Here is a 19125-nt window from a genome sequence, read left to right on the forward strand (position 1 = left end):
TGGCGCAGGGAAACGGGAAATTTTCAGTTCACATTCAATGCACGAATAAACGCATTACAAAATACATTTAATGATGAAATGTATTGTACAGGATATGCTATTAATGATGGTAATCAATATTCATTCAATATTCTATTGAAGAAAACATCATGAAGGTGTTGTCCATTTCTCTGTACAGATTCTGATGGCCTGTTGTGGAAATTCTGCATTGCTCAACGTAACATGTCAAGAGGAATGCCTGCGATTTCCTCTTCAATCCTCCTTTTTAGTTCAGCAACGGTTGCAGGACATGTGCGGTACACTTGGCTTTTAAGATGTCCCCACCAAAAAAAATCACAAACAGTGAGACCTGAGGATCTCCAAGGCCATGGAATGTCAACTTAGGGTGAAATGACGCGCCTTCCAAACAATCGTCGAATAGCTGCCATCCATTGTCGAGCAGTATATGAAGTGGCTCCACCTGAGGACTTATCTTTTAAGGCTGAATCCGTTTCTTTGAAATTACGCACCCATGTTGTAATCGCTTGAGCAGACAGAACATGCTGAACTACTCAAAGCATCATGATGCACCAACATTGATGGACTGAAAGCCAGAAGTCTAAGTGACCATCATCATCAGGTCCTTCCATGAAAACCCTAAATACAAAGAGGACTGTTTGACTAATGTTAGGTAGATTGCCCAGAGGGGACTGGGCGGTCTCGTGGTCTGGAACCCCTGCAGATTTTATTTTTTTTCTCCAGCCTTTTTTTTTTGTTTTTTCTGTCCACCCTGGCCATCGGACCTTACTTATTCTATGTTAATTAATGTTGACTTATGTTTATTTTTTATTGTGTCTTCTATTTTACTATTCATTTTGTAAAGCACTTTGAGCTACATTTTTTTGTATGAATATGTGCTATATAAATAAATGTTGATTGATTGATTGATTGACGCCAGGTGTGTTCTGACAGAGAAGTTTTATTTATTCATCCAAGCGACTGTCGCGGAAACTGCCACATTCTAACTTTTTTTTAATTGGCAGTACTTGATATAAGAAGAGATGAAGAAAACAGGTTTGCGTCTTTCTACTTTTTAACTGAGCCGAGCTGTAGAAGACTGCCTTCAGTGGCGAGGGGTCGTGACAACAAAGTGGACAATGGAAGGCATGGAATGTTGAGCTGCTCTTGGTGTCGACAGCTTCGCAGTTTCGGGCAGCGTCCTCTCTTCTCGCACTGTTTGTGACCCGTCGGCTCCTTGGACAGTGGAAATCTTTTGAATGAGTGTAATCGGCGCCATCGAAGCATTAATCTCTTGGTAAATTGTGGTGCACGGCTACTTACTGTCTCTTAAGGTGAGTTCAGGTCACTAAAACCCTGCAACATTCAAGGTTGCTTTTGTGATTAATTCTTTTAAGAAGATGGAGGGTTTACACCTAAGAAGATGTATCGACCTCTTTATATTAAGTTTTAGACTTGGGAATTGTTTGGATCTTCTGCCCGTTAAGCACGGAAGGGCAGCGTCCACATTTCTCTGAATAATTTTTCTCTTAAATCACAGGCACGTAGTGCAAGGTTGTCAAGCAGGTAGTTTACCTGAAACCACTGCAGTAGTACTCAATGTATCTTTACTTCTTAAATGTTAATGTTTTACTGCTTAATAATTTATACACTTCTTATATATCATTCAAATTCTCTTATGGAAATGTTTTACTGTTTAATAATTTATACACTTCTTATATGTTCTTCAAATTCTTTTATCAAAATGTTTTACTACTTACTAACTTATTTTATAAATACTACATTTTTTTTTTTTCCCTTGCACTCAATGAGCAAAGCCACTGGGCAATCAGCTAGTAAATAAATAAATAAATTCAGTATACTGAAAATATATTAATTGTGAGCAACAACCATCATGCACAAGTTGAGCCATGCATTTAAATATAAAATCCTGTTTAGAAACATAAGATAAAAATCAAACTATTGTATAGTGTGTGGCGGATGGCCGAGGTCCATGCCCGACGCCCCTTTGCTATATGTTCAGGGAGAGCAGCCATGCACTGTGCAATACCTCCCCCTGGACGCTAGATGGTCGCCCCTCTGGGTTCGAGCGGTGTCTCAGTTTCCCGCAGGGCTCCATGGGAATTGGAGTTGGGTGCAGCCCTGTTGGGTTCTGCAGGCGCCGCCAAGGGGTGCTACAGCTGGGACTCCTGAGCTTGTATGGGCTTGTGCAGCCGGAACTCAGTAGTCAACCACCTGGAGCACTTCCAGGTGGACTATAAAAGGGGCCAGCAGCCACCATTCAATGGCCAGAGTCGGGAGGAGGAGTGGTGCTGCAAAAGAGAAGTGTGTTTTGGTGTACTGGGGACTGTGTTGTGCCTGTGGGCATCATGGGGAAGATGTGCCCCACAGGTGAAGAAAAATAAGTTCTTCGTTTTTGCAAGTGCGTCTGGTGTGAGTCTGTGTCGGCTCAGGTTCCTTTTACAAGTGCTACTTTGAATCAAACTCTTGTTTTGTTTTTTAAAATGCCTTGTGATTGATTGATTGATTGAAGATTTAAAAACAAATATCAATTTAGAAGCACATGGAGATCAGTTTGAATAAGGGCAGTGTAAGTGGGTTTGAAAATAGAAAAAAGGATGTGAGGCTAAGGATCTGCTCTGGTATCCAGAAGGTTGCCGGTTCGAATCCCTGTCACTGCTACTCAGCTGGGCCCTTGAGCAAGGCCCTTAACCTACAATTGCTCCAGGAGTGCTGTACAATGGCTGACCCTGTGCTCTGACCCTAAGGGGTATGCAAAAACTAACAAATTCCTAATACAAGAACGTGTATACGGGGAAATAAAGAAAAAAATGGATGTACAATATTGGAAGTTTTTCTAACTTATTAGTACTTATTTTTAAAGTAGTTAAAGCCTGATTACAGTATGCTAGTATTTACACAAACAGAAACATGTTTTAGTCATACAGTAAATAGTAATTGACAGGTGCATTGGCTCATCATTTAGACGTGGGTCTACTCACAAAGTCAAAGCATTTTGCAGAACTTGTATGTGTTTATGGGGTTATGGTGGCATAGTGCTCAGCCCTGCTGAGTCACACTCCACAGTTCTGGGTAAATCGTTGTCTGCGCCCATTTTCCATGTGACCACAAAGTTTTGCTCCAGGAATTCCGGTGTCTTCCTGCGGTGTCTTCAATTGAAAGTGCCCTATAAAGCACTGCCATGTCTTGTTATGGTTAAGATCTATTTCATCTACTTTGCTGTTTTTGGCTTGATGATTAGTTGTTTTCTTCAGAACATTGATTTTTTTTTTGCCTGCTCCTTTTCTCCCATTAATCTTCTGATCCTTCTTGACTCAACGTATCTCCATAGAATTTCCTCCCTTTCAGTGTCCAAAACAATAATGAATACTAAATGTTGTGTTTTTTCATATGAATTCATCCTCAGTAGGGACCCTGGTGATACCAAGTGATGAAGTCGGAGTGCACAAGTCAGATTCAGAAAGCAAAGACATGACCATGAGACATAAAATAAAATTGGTGAGGCATTGAGTCAAAAAGTTGGAGACTGATTCATTTCTGGCCTATGAGAGTGAGTGCTCAACCAATTTCCCTTCTTTTCTTTGACTAAAAGTTCACTTTGCTTGGAAATTGCTGTTTCACTTTGTTGTGGCTGAAATGACTTATTGCTAGTGCACCACAAAAAGCAAAAGGATGTGAGGCCTCAAAAAGACCTACAAAACCCGACCTGAGCTTTCATTGCCCTACCTAAAGATAGTCCTCACCCCAGGCAGCCTGACCCCAAACTGTACTGGCCGACTTAAGCCTGTCCAGGCGTCCAAAACAGGGAAAAGGCTTTTAGAGTTTAAAAATCTTTAAATGGCCCCACACTGAACCAGAATGCCACCCAAGAGAAAAGAAAACTGTCAATACTTTGCTTGAGAAACACATTCACCAAGAATCTTTGTAAGAACTATGTGAGAAAAGCAACATGTAAATTTAATGAATAATTATAGAGGCAGTGTCCATCTATTTATCATATAGTGCCTTTTATATTTCTATCTATCTATTATATATTTCCTTTCTTATCTATCTATCTATCTATCTATCTATCTATCTATCTATCTATCATATAGTGCCTTTCCGATCTATCTAACATATAGTGCCTTTCATATTTCTATCTATCTATCTATTATATAGTGCCTTATCTATCTATCTATCTATCTATCTATCTATCTGTTGTGATGTGAGATTTTACATATAACTTGATGTTTTGTATGTCTTTATTTATAATTTAGGCAAACCAATGTAATTTAGTGGTACCTTGGTGAGGATGACAGGATTTGGGGGGATGTCTTAAACCAGTTTTCCCCCACACAAAGCCAGTTTAGCTTAACATATGGTCTTGGGGGGTTGAGGTGTTAAAATGTTCTATTTCTCCCATTGGTCTGAGATATGGCTGTTTGGAATTGGCTTGTCTCAGAGGCCTTTAAGTACCATGATGTCCTATTGGTTCTAGGAATTGGAGAGAACATCTATAAATGTACTTGCTCAACCACATTCTCTCTCTCTGACCCACATATGATGAAGAAGCATATCTCTCTCACCAACATATGATGAAAGAAGCATCTCTCTTGCTAACCTGTGAGGATGAAGACAACACAATGAAGAGCACAGCTCAGCAGCCATATTGAACAGGCATGTGGCTGAAAGCTGAGCACCAATGATGCCTTAACTAGAGACATTTTAAGTAACTGCAAGTCTGTGTGCCACCTGAATTGAACATCACCATTTTATCAGGTTGTATGGTTGCCAATATTCAAATGTACTTTGCATTTTGTTATTATTTATGAATATTATCAGTAATACAATATTTTATGTGTAACTTAACTCCTGCTTGTCTTTTTACTACATCTAATTGCCTGAGGTTATAGATATAGAAGGGAAGGTGGGGATAAGTTATATACAGTGGTAAGTCTGTGAGATTAGGCATTCTAAGGCTACATATTAATAATACAATAGGGGAAAGTAGAGCAATACATATATTACTCTACCAAGATAAAACACTATCTATCTATCTATCTATCTATCTATCTATCTATTGTGGAATACAGACATAGACAGGCACAGAGACACAAGTCCAAGGCAACACATGTTTATTTCTCATGTGGCTGTGCTTTTCCCTGCTCCCCACTGCAGAGCACAGTACAAAAGCACCCGCAGTAATGCTCAGTCCTTTGTTCTTCTCTCTTTCTCTGCTGCCTCTACTCCTCTCCCAGCAAGCTTGGTTCTCCCCCTCCCAACTTTGACTCCTCTATTGGAATGAAGTGTCCCCTTTTATAGGCCACCCTATGTGTGGTGGGGTGGAAGTGCTGCAACCCAGGGCCAGGCACCCCTGGCAGTGGCCACGGGCTCCAACAAGGTTGAGCTGTCTCATGTTCTTGGGGAGATATTGCCCTGAATATGCCCTCTCCCTCAGTCCTTCCATCACAGGGGCGTCCCGGCAGTCCACCACAATATCCATCTGTTAAATGCTGACTTGAACTGGGGGAAGAGCTGTGTGATCCATTTTTTTTGTGTGTTTAATATTTGTAGTAAACTTAGACTGCTTTGTAGTGATCTGTTTTCACTTTGAAATTTAAGGTCTTTTTCTGTTGAGGAGTGTCAAAAAGGCAGATTTAAATCCACTGTGATTTGGTGTTGTATACCAGTGACATTTGACAGCTTCTAAAGGAGTTGAATACTTTCATAGGAGCTGCATCCATCTCTCTGTTAAGAAGAGAATTCACTCTTTAACGGACACGTGTTAAACGTGAAACTCTTTGAACACCAGAAGCGTCTAAGGTGGCCCGGGCTGACATAAACACCCACAGAGGTACAGGATGCTGTTTTATGTTTGGTAGAAATGCTTCAAAGACCTAACAAGTGTACTGTATATCAAAACCTGAAGTGATTGGTCTACATATTAAAACATGTGGCTACAGGCAGTTAACCTCTGAAGTAACTCAGTTCCATAATTAAACTCTAATTCATTGGAAAGGCTGAAGACAATAACTCTAAAATGCATTACAAGAAGAAGAAAAAAAAATTGACTACAAAACAAATAGTGTGTCTTGTACTTGAGTCTACATGCCCCCCTAATAACCACAGCATCGCCGAGTGGCAGCTGTGCCCACAGCACCAGTGACGTAAACGTGGTGAGCAAGCTGCTAGGCTTTGAACTGAAGAGATTGCTGTCTTCTGAATCTGCGCTTGACAGACACATGAAAGTCAAAGAAAGAGAAAGCTGGGTGCCCTCAGCCCGTCTTTTAAGAAGTGAAGTAATAATTAGTATGTTGAAAGTAAAAACACCTTCTTCGTGCCCTAGTAGTAGATAAGCTGCCATTCATAATTTCATTTTACAAATGGTGTCATTCCCTACAGAGTTGCTAGTAGTTTCGGCACCGTGGGCCTCCATGGATTCTATAATGGCTTGAGTCCACAGGAGGTCAGTGTAACGCTGAAGTTCAAGTTTATCTTCTGATGTTCTAAATCAGGGGTCTCCAACTCCAGTCCTGGAGAGCTACTGTGGCTCTCTCTCTCTCTCTCTCTCTCTCTCTCTCTATATATATATATATATATATATATATATATATATTGTGGACTTGAACCCAGACACAGACAGGCGGACATCTTAAGTTCACCCAACATACGTTCATTTACACTATATTTACAAATAATGATATTAGTGCACTTCCCAGTGCCTCCAGCACCGTTCCCTCAAATGTCCAGGCCTCACGGTCTTTGTGCCTCTCTCTTGGCCACCTTAAGGGAGGCGGCCCCTTAAATAGGAACCTGGATGGGCTCCACCTGCTTCCTGGCACTCCTCCGTAGCCACGCCCCAGTGTGGCGGAAGTGCCGGCTATGCACCCGGAAGCCGTCCAGGTGTCCCCTGTCATCTAACCCCCAGCACTTCCTGGTGTGGCGGAAGTGCTGGGCTCCAGGGATATTCAGGCACCAGGGCGCCGCCTGGCGGTTGCTACGGGTCCCTACAGGGCTGGGCTTCTAAGCCCTTTACCCGTGGCCCCCAACATAACCAGGGCAGATGCCCCCTCACGGTCTGGAAGAGGCACAAGCCCTCCTCCGGTCCTCCTGTGCGTCTGGCGATACCACAATATATATATATATATATATATATATATATATATATATATATATATATATATATATATATATATATATAATAAATAATATGTTTAACTATATTTTACTATTTAATATGGTTAATTACTCGCTGTAATATAAAATACTTAGTTCTATGATGAATATGTAAAAGCATCCCCATAAGCAAGCGGTAGAACCGCAAAGAGGCTAGCGTATAGCGCAGGCCCAGGGGTTGGCGAGCGAAGCGAGAAGGGGAAAAGCCCCCTAGTAATCCTTTACAAACAAGGTTAAAATCCAAGGCAGGAAACAATTCTAAAAAAACTCCCCTGTTTTCCAGCATCTCCTTTCTGTTATCCCAAAAGGCACAGCCAACCTCTTAACTGAACTCAGACCCCTGCTGCCATCACAAGGGCACCTGCAGCCAACATCCACTGCCACTGCTCGGCCTTACATGAGAGCCCTCCTGAGCAACAGATCACTAAAGCTCCTGCAAGATGTTCAGTCGAAGTGACCCTCCTCAGCCCCCTCGAGTGTCGGCCACACACTTCTTCTCTGCTTGACTGCCTGCCTCCTTTCTACTGCATGCTGGGGTCTCCCGATCCTGCCGTCTCTGTCATTCTTTCCTTTAATCTGCATCTCTCATTTGTTTTTTCTCTCCTTTCTCTCTATTTTTTAAAGTTTTCCTTCTAATTTTGCTGTGAAGACTCCCTTTATAGAGTCAATTGGGTGCAGGTGTTGTCCTTCACCTGCTTTGAGGCGTAAATAAATCACTTGACCGATCCGCTCTTAAATACAAGTGAATGTGCAATCAGCCAAGCACCCCAATCAACCTCAGATCAGCGCCTACACTCATTTACGTGCAGTGACACCTGCTTGGAACCTGCACTAATATTAAAAAAAAATTGCTCTTCACCGCAGACATCTTATCACAAACACCAAGAAAAATTCATAGCAACTCTTTCTCCCAGCAATAAAATTTAGACTAAAAACTAAGAATGGCGATATGATATATGGTAACAGATGATCTTCCTGAATGTCTGACCCACTAACAAACCTCTGGTTGGATGCACTGGGATGCGAATTCTTTGCTGTTAAGGTCCAGTTGGTATTTTATGTAACTAGATGGAAATTCATTTATTTCCTCGTTCATCTTTTAAAAAATGTGCTAAAGTATGAAAATAGAGTTTGTGTGCAGTAGAGGGATGTGTTGTGTCTTTTCTGATAATCTGACATAAGCAGCAAATCATGGACAATTGTCAAGATTTAAAGAATTATAATGGCCCTGACATTACATCCAAGTTTTCCATGAAATTAAAAACAGATTGCCGTCCACGTCCAGGGTGTTTCCTGAATGGAGTTTGCTTGGTCTCCCTTGTGTCTGCCTTGGTTTCCTCCAGTTACTTCACACTTTCCAAAGATTGGCAGGTTAGACAGATTGGCAATGCTAAAGTCTTCATATACGTCCTCCATCATAGGCAGCATTAATAGTAAAGACGAGTCAGAGCACAGGAAGGCTGTGGTGGACTTCATCTTGCTGTGCAAGGTGGACCACCTGGAACTCAACATTAGCAAGAGACTTCCACCATGCCAAAGATCCTCTGAGACCAGCCACCATTCAGGAGCATGTGGAGGTGGTGCAGAACTACAGTTTTACCTGGGGGTCCTTATTAGAACATTAGAACACTCTAGAAGAGAACAGGCCATTCAGCCCAACAAAGCTTGACCAGTCCTATCCACTTATTTTTAAGTCGAGTTTTGAAAGTCCCTAACATCTTACTGTCTTCCACACTACTTATTCCAAGTGTCTGTCGTTCTCTGTGTAAAGAAAAACGTCCTAATGTTTGTGCGAAATTCACCCTTAACAAGTTTCCAACTGTGTCCCCGTGTTATTGATGACCTCATTTTAAAATAAGAGTCTCGATTCACTGTACTGATTCCCTTCATGATTTTAAACACTTAAGTCAGGTCACCTCTCAATCTTTTTTACCTTAAACTGTAAATGCTCAGCTCTTTAAATCTTTCCTCATAATTCAACCCCTGTAGCCCTGGAATCAGCCTAGTCGCTCTTTTCTAGACCTTTTCTAGCGCTGCTATGTCCTTTTTGTATCCTGGAGACCAAAACTGCACAAAGCCCTCCAGATGAGGCCTCACCAGTATGTTAGAAAGCTTGAGCAGAACCTCCTGGGACTTGTACTCCACACATCAAGGCGCTATATAACCTGACATTCTGTTAGCCTTCTTAATGGCTTCTGAACACTGTCGGGAAGTGGATAACTTAGAGTCCACTACGACTCCTAAATCCTTCTCATAAGGTGTACTCTCGATTTTCCGACCGCCCATTGTGTATTCAAACCTAACATTTTTACTTCCTATGTGTAATACTTTACATTTACTGACATTAAGTTTCATCTGCCTCAAATCTGCCCAAGCCTGTATGCTATCCAAGTCCCTCTGCTTCCTGTGTCTGAGCCAATTCTGCACCCATCTAAAAACATCACCCTAAACTCCCACTTCTTTTAATTTGATGCCCAACCTCTCATGTTGCACCTTATGAAATGCTTTCTTATTTATACTAATAAAAGGCAAAGCCCTCACTGACTCACTCACGCACTCACTCATCACTAATTCTCCAACTTCCCGTGTAGGTAGAAGGCTGAGATTTGGCAGGCGTATTCCTTACAGCTTACTTTCAAAAGTTAAGCAGGTTTCATTTATAAATTCTATGCATAACGGTCATAACGGTCGACAACGTTCGCCATGTTGAACTTTCTTATTTATGGCCCCATCTTCACGAAATTTGGTAGGTGGCTTCCCTGAGCCAACCGAAACCAATGTACGTACTTATTTCGGTGGTATGATGCCACTGTCGGCCGCCATATTGAACTTTTCAATGGTCTTTGTTACTTATGGGCCCATCTTCAAGAAATTTGGTACGCGGGTTCCCAACGCTAACTGAATCCTACTTACGTACATATATACGTCCATAGCCTGCAGCTCGGTCACCGTGTGAGGCGGCGTTGGGTCACCCATCCCCACGTCTCCCACGTTGTTGGCTGCCTGCCTATATAAGGCCATCCGTCGCTCCAGTCTCTTCATTCCCTTCCTTGCTTCGCCATGGGATTCACGTCTCCCTGCTGATAACTACAGCCTTTTTATTTAATCCACGGCTTCTCCGCTGTTTTATTGTTCGTTTATTACGATTATAGTTATTGTGTAGGTATTTTAGACTTACTTTACATTGTTCAGGTACCCATTTCCTTTATCATTCCAACTGTACCCCCATTAACATGTCTATCGAGGTGACCACCATCGATCAAAGAACTGTCACTTACCGAGTGGTTTCCATTCCCGGAGATGGCACCTACCTTTTCCATTCTCTGTGTTACATATTGCACGGCCATATCAGGCTCACTCTTGATATCCATTGTGTCTTATGTATTGAATGACTGGACAGGTTCAAGGTGTGGACTGATGACGGTACAGGAGATAATTATACTACACAGGAGCACTAGAAGAGTGAATTGCTTAAGCCCTTCACCTATGGTTCTGCATGTGAGTTGATGGCTGCCGCTGAATTGTTCGGTTGTCGCTTTCAAGTGTACTGAAATGGCCAAATATTTTACACCTTTGGAGAACCGCCAATGCCTCTTAAACATCTTAGGTTCACAGGTGACGATTTCAGTAGTGGACGCTTTGATGTTTATGAATGTTTAAACTTTCAAAAGCTGGATGTGAAGTTATCGATGAAACCGGTTGTATGCTTACAGCGCTTGACAGATGCCGAATGTCTCTTCAACACAAGTCCTACAAATACTAACGTAATTGTAACAAACCATGAAACTCAAACGATTATGACAGCAGCAATCCAAGCTGTGAGATTTGAAACAAGATTACTGTTCACATGGCCAACTGTACGTTGCATGCTGAAGAGTAAGCTCAGCGCACAGCTTGGTCATATTACAACCGGAGGGCCGAACTCACAATGTGGTATACAAAGAGATCCTTAACAAATAATTATTGATATATTTTCCCTCAGTTTCAAAAGGTTTAATTTTCTTCTTAATAAAAATTTTAAGTCAGTACTTCACCGCTGTGAAGCGCGGGTATTTTGCTAGTAAACAATAAACTGGACTGGTCTGACAATACAGTGGCACTGTATTAGAAGGGCCAGAGAAGACTCCACTTGCTAAGGAGACTTAGGTCTTTTGATGTGTACAGCAAGCTGCTGGAAATGTTCTACCAGTCCATAGTAGCCAGTGTGGTGGTCTGCACTACAGTCTCCTGGGGAAGGAACTTGAGCTCAAAACATGCACAATGCCTGAAGCAAACTTATCAATGTGTCACCTTGGACACACTGGAAGCTTCTGTGGAAAAGAGGATGATGGTGAAATTGAATGCCATCATGAAAAATCTCCTCCATCCCCTCCAGGTGGCGCTGTTTTGGAGCACTTGTACCTACTGCCTGATTCCGTCTATGCTAAGATGCACCCTTGGGGATCTTTTCAACCCACAGCTATCATGTGATTAAATGCTTAATCCTGATGTCCCATACCAAATGCTGGTGTTCTTTAACTTCATTTTGCAATGTTTATGGTGCTGTATGCATCTTAATTTCCTCTTGGGGGATAATAAATTTTATCTCATCTAATCTTAATTGGACTCTGTGTGTATGTGTGCTTGCCCTGAGATGGGCTGGCACCCTGTCCAGGGGTTGTTCCTGCCTTGCATCCTGTGATTACTAGGATCACCTCCAGCTGCCCCACAACCCTGCTCAGGATAAAGCAGGTAAAGAAGATGGATTGACAATAAATACAAGTGGGCACTAATGTGCGTCCATTACTAAAAGATAAAAAAAAAAAAAATCTCCTGTGAAGTACCTCTTGTTCTCTTTAGTGTCTCTGCCAGGCAAAAAGTCTGTGCCCATTACTGGATGACACAAATTTTGCTGGAAGTGAAACATAATTTATTTTGTGAAATTTTGGTGAAGCGAAAACATCAAGCGTTCCTTCAAATGCAGTTCCACGTGAATCATTCCACTCGTCGTTAGCCACTTAGAGAAGTACAAGATGAGTAAGTCGACATCCGAAAGTTTAATCCTCAAGCCAAAAGAGGAATAAATACATTTAGTAAATGAAATGAGATACAAGAAGGTGGCATGAGAAATTGTTGGAAAGTGAACAAAAATCTGCAAGTGTCTAAAGTTACTTCACTGCAAGCAGAGGAACACAGCAGGCCAATAACTATAATTAACAATGGATACAAAAAGCATTGTCAGGGTTTAAGATGTGTCTGCAGATCTTTTTTGGTTACAACCACTCATATGGTTAGCTCAGAATTGGCAGAGCCAAACGATGATTATTCAGCTTCTGCATGTAGATCTTTAATGGCGCTCTGCCTTAGGCTTTGAGCTTAGCTTGATTTGGAAAATTATAAATGGGCGGCACGGTGGCACAGTGGCACAGTGGTAGCGCTGCTGCCTCGCAATAAGGAGACCCAGGTTCGATTCCCGGGTCCTCCCTGTGTGGAGTTTGCATGTTCTCCCCGTGTCTGCATGGGTTTCCTCCCAAAGACATGCAGGTTAGGTGCATTGGCGATTCTAAATTGTCCCTAGTGTGTGGCCTGTGGTGGCACCCTGCCCAGGGTTCGTTCCTGCCTGGCACTTTGTGCTGGCTGGGATTGGCTCCAGCAGACCCCTGTGTTAGGATATAGCGGGTTGGAGAATGACTGACTGACTAAATTATAAAAATAATGGCTTTGAATATATTGTAACAACACGGAGTGTGCAAGAGACAGAGTGATGAAATTAGCCTCTGTAAACAGAACGGGGCACCACTGAGCCCCAAACTCCAGACACAATCGCACCCAAACCTGTCATGGCTTACATATAGCCCCTTTGTATTAATAAACATTATCTTCACTCAAATATCTGCTGTGGCAGAATGAGAGCAGCAACAAGCCATGGAATTAAATAACGGGTTTAATTAACAGCAAGAATCAGCTTCTCGTTAAGAAGTAGAATTAAGAAGAATTGGTTGGAGTGAGGGTGTCACGGTAGCGCTGCTGCCTCACATTAAGGAGACCTGGGCTCACTTCCCGGGTCCTGCAGGGACATGCAGGTTAGGTGCATTGGCGATTTTAAATTGTCCCTAGTGTGTGTGTGCCCTGCGGTGGGTTGGCACCTGCTTTTGGTTTATTTCTTGCCTTGTACCCTATGTTGGCTGGGATTGGCTCCAGCAGAACCCCTTGACCCTGTAGTTAGAATATAACGGGTTGGACATTGGATGGATGGTTCGAGTGAAATTGGTTGGAGTTTGAAATCCCAGTTTAGCTGGTCATCTGTTGGCTCGTTTCACATCTCATTTCTGTTTGGCTACCATTTAATGAAGAAAGGAATAAATACTGAGGACTGACTGCTTAAAAACAGGGCTATTAAAATGAAGAGTAAAGAAGTTAATTAGCAGTGAAAACTGGTCACTGATTAGGAAAAGGGTGAGAATGAAAACCTGCAGCCACTGCGGCCCTCCAGGCCTGGAGTTTGACACCCGTGATCTAGAGGGTTCGAACCCAAGCTGGAAGTGTCCAAATTTAAACTTTGTATACACGAGACTTTCAACAAACACTATTACATACCTAGGGCTTTTAGAGACCCAGCATATATATATATATATATATTGTCAGGGATGCCGGCAACGACCCGGCTGGGATGCTGTGAGGGACCGGATGTGGGTCTGCGCCCACACTGGATCACGTGGGGGCCGCCATCCTGGTTGCTTTGGGGGCCACGGGTTGAGGGCATGGAAGCCCCACCCTGTAGGGGCCCGTGGTCACCGCCAGGAGGCGCCCCAATGCCTTGGGGACCTGTTACCTGGGGGAAGAATTAAAAGGACACCCGGAGAGCTGCCGGGAGAACAGCCGGCAGTTCCGCCACGCTGGGGCGTGGCCAACGGGGGAGTGTCGGAAACACCTGGAGCTCATCCGGGGCATGGATAAAAGGGGCCGTCTCCCTTCATTCAGGGCTGGAGTCGGGTGGAAGCAGGACGAGGCAGAGGAGAGTGTGGAGGCGGCCCGAAGAAAGGCATTTTGTGGCCAGGACTGCGTGTATTAGGATATTTGTGCACGGACTGAGTCTTAGTGATGGTAAATTGTAAATATTATTGTAAATAAATACGTGCGGTGGTGATTAACAACATGTCAGCCTGTCTGTGTCCGGGTCGGCTCCACAATATATATATATATATATATATATATATAAAACTCAAGCTACAAATAACCATAACTTCCCTTTTAAACCCCTTTTAAACTCATTTTCTTTTTAAACTCATTTTTAATACTTAATTACTTTTAATTTGTAATATTTATATATAATTACACAGTCATAGTCTGCTATCCAGCACAATAGTCATAGATCACAGGTACATTTTTGTGATCACTGCAACATGGCTCCTGGCACACTCTGTAGTGATCATCTATTTTGCTGACCAGCGATACTGAACATATGTGGCACCACCTGTATTTTTTGCCCACTTTCGCTTCGGTAAGAAGTTGTTTCAGGTGATGTGACTTGTGCTGTGTAATTCTTACAGCTTCAACCTTCTTGTCTGAGCTCTGCCCCTCCACAGTTCCCTCCCCAGAACATTCAGGATCTGATGGCATCAGAAGTATCGCTCTGTGCTGCCTCAGTCTGTCATTCCTCGTTTGTCTCCCTGCTGTGTGCCACTGAGTCTCTCTCTGACTTGTCATCTGCCATCAATGACAGGAACTCCTTCAAAGGCTTCCTGTGTTGCTAAGTGTCAGTGACACTCCTTTTCTTATAACTTAACTTTCTAAACTATCTGAATAATAAGCAACAAGATAGAAATGCTGTGGTGGGCTGGCGTCCTGCCCAGGGTTTGTTTCCTGCCTTGCACTCTGTGTTGGCTGGGATTGGCTCCAGCAGACCTCCATGACCCTGTGGGATATAGGGGTTGGATAATGGATGGAAGATGAAAATGCAGGTGTAATGACACCATTGGTGTATTAGCTGTCTAATTCTAATTTTGCTTCTGTAAGAAGCTGTTTTAGGTGATGTGGCTTGTGCACTAGCAACCCTATACAATTTAGGTATTTACATATATATATATAATAAATGGTCATAATAATATAATTTAAATATAATTTGATATACTCTGGGTAGTTATCTGTTGCGAGCCAAATGAATGAGGCATACTTGGGGAACTGCATCTGCACTGTATCACATGACCCACCGTGAAAGCCGTAAACATGACATCACGGGTTGCTAGATACCTTTATTTATGGTCATTAATGTTGTGAATTCTTTAAATTTGTGGATGTCTTGAGTTAATACAAATATCTGATGAGAATTTCATGTCAATAGCCTCACTGGAAATATATTTACTGAAAAAAACGTTGACACGTTCAAAACTGTATACAGTAGTTTGGAACTGAAGAAAAGAAGCCTTTTTTGACCTCAACAGTCCGCTGTTTTTTTTTCTCTTCCTCCACTTTACAGTAAACAACTAAAGCACCAAAGGTGTCATTACACCTGCATTTACATCTTGTTGCTTATTATTTAGATAGTTTAGAAAGTTAAGTTATAAGAAAATAAGTGTCACTGACACTTAACAGCACAGGAAGCCTTTGAAGGAGTTCCTGTCATTGATGGCAGATGACAAGTCAGAGAGAGACTCAGTGGCACACAGCAGGGAGACAAACGAGGAATGACAGACTGAGGCAGCACAGAGCGATACTTCTGATGCCATCAGATCCTGAATGTTCTGGGGAGGGAACTGTGGAGGGGCAGAGTTTAGACAAGAAGTTTGAAGCTGTATGAATTACACAGCACAAGTCACATCACCTGAAACAACTTTTTACCGAAGCGAAAGTGGGCAAAAAATACAGGTGGTGCCACATATGTTCAGTATCGCTGGTCAGCAAAATAGATGATCACTACAGAGTGTGCCAGGAGCCATGTTGCAGTGATCACAAAAATGTACCTGTGATCTATGACTATTCTGCTGGATAGCAGACTATGACTGTGTAATTATATATAAATATTACAAATTAAAAGTAATTAAGTATTAAAAATGAGTCTAAAAAGAAGTACTGTACATTTTTGGGAAGAGGTTTCAATTAAAGTTTGGACAGTTATGTTTATTTGTAGCTTGACTTTTTATACAGGGCAGCACGGTGGTGAGTGGTAGCTCTGCTGCCTTGCAGAAAGGAGACCTGCGTTTGCTTCCCGGGTCCTTCCTGTGTGGAGTTTGCATGTTCTCCTCGTGTCTGCGTGGGTTTCCTCCCATAGTCCAAAGACATGTAGGTTAGGTGCATTGGCGATCTAAATTGTCCCTAGTGTGTGCTTGGTGTGTGAGTGTGCCCTGCGGGGGGCTGGCGCCCTGCCCAGTAGTTGTTCCTGCCTTGTGCCCGGTGCTGGCTGGGATTGGTGCCAGCAGACCCCTGTGACCCTGTGTTAGGATATAGCGGATTGGACTACGACTGACTGATTATATATATATATATATATATATATATATATATATATATATATATATATATATATATATATATATATATATATATATATATATGCCGGGTCTCTAAAAACCCTAGGTATGTAATAGTGTTTGTTGAAAGTCCCATGTATAAAATGTTTGGACTCTCCCAGCTTAGGTTCAAAGCCTCTAGATCAGGGGTGCCCAACTCCAGTCCTGGAGGGTCGCAGTGGCTACAGGTTTTCATTCTTAACCCTTTTCTTAATTAGTGTTCTGTTTTTACTGCTAATTAACTTTTTTTGAATTCATTTTAATTGACTTGCTCTTGAAGACTCAGACCCCTCAATTGTTTATTTTTCCTTAATTAGCAGCCAAACAATAATGAGGTACAAAATGAGACAAAACCGGACCAGCAAACTGTGACCTTCATACAATATCTGAAAATAATAGAGAAAATCGACAATTTGAGAAATGTCTGCTATTGCACAATGAGAGCTCAAAAAGCCATGGAATTAAAGAACGGGTTTAATTAACGACAATACTCAGCACCTCATTAAGCAACTGGTTGGAGTGAAATTGGTTGGAGTTTGAGGCCCTGACTTAGTTGGTCTTCTGTTGGCTTCCTCCCTTCACATTTCACTTCTGTTTGGGTGACATTTAAGGAAAGAAATGAAGCAATAGAGAGGAACGATGAAGAAATTCAGGGAAACATTTCTTAAAAGAGAAGTCAATTAAAATTAATTCAAAAGAAGTTAATTAGCAGCAAAAGCAGATCACTAATTAAGAAAAAGGTTAGAATGAAATGCTGCAGCCACATGCAGCCCTCCAGGACCGGAGTTGGCACCCCTCATCTAGATGGTCTGTGCACCTCTCACTCCACACTTACATGTGACAGTCAGCAGCATTTACACAAACATGTCACCCACTGAGGACAATCCCTTCAATCTTCTCTATTTCACTGATCACTCCTATCACTTTCTTTTATGTGGACTAATTCCCTGGACACTTTTACTACTTTTTACTACTTTTTGCATTGTTATCACTCTATCTATCTATCAGTTATATAGTGCCTTTCATATCTATCTATCTATCTATCTATCTATCTATCTATCTATCTATCTATCTATCTATCTATCTATCTATCTATCTATCTATCTATTTATGTCTTTGGCACAAGATCAGTAAGTGATCATTGTTCCATGATGGGATTAGAAGACAAAAGAAGTATCACTAACAGAAGGCAAGCAAAATACAACAACAAGAAAAATAATAATTTCATTTTATAGCATGCAATTCAAAGGAGCTTTATAAAAATGGTAAGCAAAACACAGGCAAAAAATCTGAAACACTAAACAGGACCTTAAAGACACTTAAAGCTTAAAGTCAGCATGTCTTTGTCCAGTTGCTATTAGCATAGCAAGAAGCTGGATAGCACAGGAGGGTGTTCTTGTGAAGTCCACTAGTGGTGGTAAACTGGGTTGAAGTAAAGGTTTGATAGTATAGAGCGTCCCAGTCAGCAAGCAGCCAACCATTAGAGGTCTAGATAGTTGAATACACAGGGTACAAGCAGAAGAGTGGCGCAGGTAAGAGTGACATAGCTGATTTTGACATTTCTTCCTACCCCTATTTAAGAATGAGCCTGAAAGGTGACAAACATGTTGGCATTAGGAGAATTTTAGGGGTCTATGCTGAACAAACTTAAATGTCACACTGCTGCTTTTTTCCATCCGTTTCCTTATAGTGGAAAACCAGTGGATTGTTGTAGTTCACATTAAGTAAATGCAAAGCCCAACCCTTCTAATTTCATGATTATTTACTAGAAGTCAACATTCATTCCTGGAGCATCTCTTGGGGAAACAGGAGCTTCACATCTCTGAAGAACTTTGCACTAAAGACTGCAAACACTGGTTGTTTTTTTTTCCTTGGCATGACTGTGCTTTCATTTTGTCAGTTGGACTGGACATTACCCTTAAACAGGTGTGGCAGAAGTCTGGGGGACAGACCCAGCCGGGGCACCTGGAAGGACCGGGAGGCGGTTTATACGTCCCCTGGGCCACGAGGGTGCAACCTCCCTGGATAATGAGGGGACCATGGGGACGGAGCCAGGAGGCTCAAATCCAATGGGGCCTGTGGCCACTGCCAGGTGGCGCCCCGAGCATCGAGGAGCCCGGGAAATCTGCACTTCTGCCACATCTGGGCAGGTGGAGGAAGAACCTTCCAGGGATGCCCGGAGTTCTTTCGGGTGCTCGTGCGGCACTTCTGCCAAACCAGGAAGTGCCGCCGGAATGTCATCAGCAAGCACCTGGAGCTCGTCCGGGTTACTATAAAGGAGGCCGCCTTTCTTCATTCGGGGAGCTGGAGTAGGACAAAGCTCCAGCAGACGGAAGAGAGGTGGGCCACGGACATTGAAAGGCCCATGGAAGGGTGTTGTGGTGCTGGAAGCAATGCGTGTGTGTGGGACTTGGGTTTTGGGACCTTTGTTTATTAAACGTGTGTGTTTTAAGAACTGCCGGTGTCC

Source organism: Polypterus senegalus, chromosome 13 (genome assembly GCF_016835505.1).
Source record: "Polypterus senegalus isolate Bchr_013 chromosome 13, ASM1683550v1, whole genome shotgun sequence".
Taxonomy (NCBI): Eukaryota; Metazoa; Chordata; class Cladistia; order Polypteriformes; family Polypteridae; genus Polypterus; species Polypterus senegalus.